Genomic DNA, 1,424 nt, shown 5'->3' on the forward strand with positions numbered 1-1,424 from the left:
TTGGTTGACACGGAAGAATTCAAAGAAAAAATATATGACCAAGAGGCAGTGGTGATGAAGGAGGAGGTGCAGGCTGCCCTGAAGGACTTGGCAAAAGATAAAGCACCAGGAATTGATGGAATATCTATTGATGTATTTCAGCAAATAGATGCTGCCCTGCATGTGCTCACCAAGTTGTGCCAAGTTGACCAACTGATTGCAAGTGATCCATATTTAGTCCTATTACAAAAAAAGGTAGCCTGACAGAATGTGGAAATTATCAAACAATATCAACAACAACATCACTAATATGACACTAGCAAAATCCTCCTGAAAAATTGTCCAGAAAAGACTTGAACAGTACATTGACAGAAAACCACCAGAAATACAGGCTGGATTTAGAATAGATCGTGGCACTAGGGACTTTATTGTCAATGTCAGATGCCTCTTGGCAGAAAGCAGAGAGTACCAGAAGAATGTCTATCAGTGTTTCATTAACTATGTAAAGGCATTTGACGGTGTGGATCACAACAAATTATGGCTAATCAGGAGGCCCGGGTGGCTGGAGGGGGGTCCACTGCCTGAGAATGAGAATTCTCTTCGCCAGGATATGGAGACAGTCCAATCACCAGGAGCACAAAATTATCATTGTTGGGCTGGATAATGCAGGGAAAACTACCATCCTTTACCAATTTTCTATGAATGAAGTTGTGCATATATCCCCTATAATTGGAAGTAATGTAGAAGAGATAGTAGTTAATAATACACGTTTCCTAATGTGGGTTATTGGTGGCCAAGAATCTCTTCGTTCTTCCTGGAACACTTACGATACTAACACTGAATTTGTAATAGTTGTTGTGGACAGTACAGACAGAGAAAGGATTTATGTAACTAGAGAAGAACTCTATAAAATGTTAGCACATGAGGACCTAAGGAAAGGTGGACTGCTGATTTTTGCTAATGAACAAGATGTTAAAGAGTACATAACTGTAGCAGAAATCTCCCAGTTTTTGAAACTCAGGTCTATTAAAGATCCTCAGTGGCATATCCAGGCCTGCTGGATACTGGCGAAGGATTGTGCAAAGGACTTGAGTGGATGATGCCACGACTTAAGATCTCTACTCACCTCCTCTCATAGACTTCGTATAAATGGAGTGCTGGACTTTAACCAGAAAGCTGCAAAAATTAGTGGTTTAGATATATTTATAATAAACTGATTTAAACTTTTTCTATAAGAAGAAAAATTAAGACCACTTACTTGAAAACAAAGATGAAGTCTCAGCTTCCAGTGTGCTTTCTCATTAAGTTCCTTCCAAAGTATGGTCTTAAAGTGATGATTGAATGTTTTCTCATAATGACTCCTCTCAGGACATTGTAGAGCCTGTGGTAAGTTCAAAGGAAGAGGAAGACATTTTGAACTTTGAGAACTTTATTATCAGTATAAC

General features: G+C 39.0%; 1 pseudogene; it reads left to right on the forward strand.

The window, feature by feature from the left end:
* Positions 1-566: 566 nt before the first annotated feature.
* Positions 567-1,117, forward strand: LOC102852726 (annotated as a pseudogene).
* The last annotated feature ends 307 nt before the right edge of the window (positions 1,118-1,424 follow it).

The sequence above is a fragment of the Elephantulus edwardii genome, unplaced genomic scaffold, assembly GCF_000299155.1.
Source record: "Elephantulus edwardii isolate Elephantulus edwardi_28Jun2011 unplaced genomic scaffold, EleEdw1.0 scaffold00230, whole genome shotgun sequence".
NCBI lineage: Eukaryota > Metazoa > Chordata > Mammalia > Macroscelidea > Macroscelididae > Elephantulus > Elephantulus edwardii.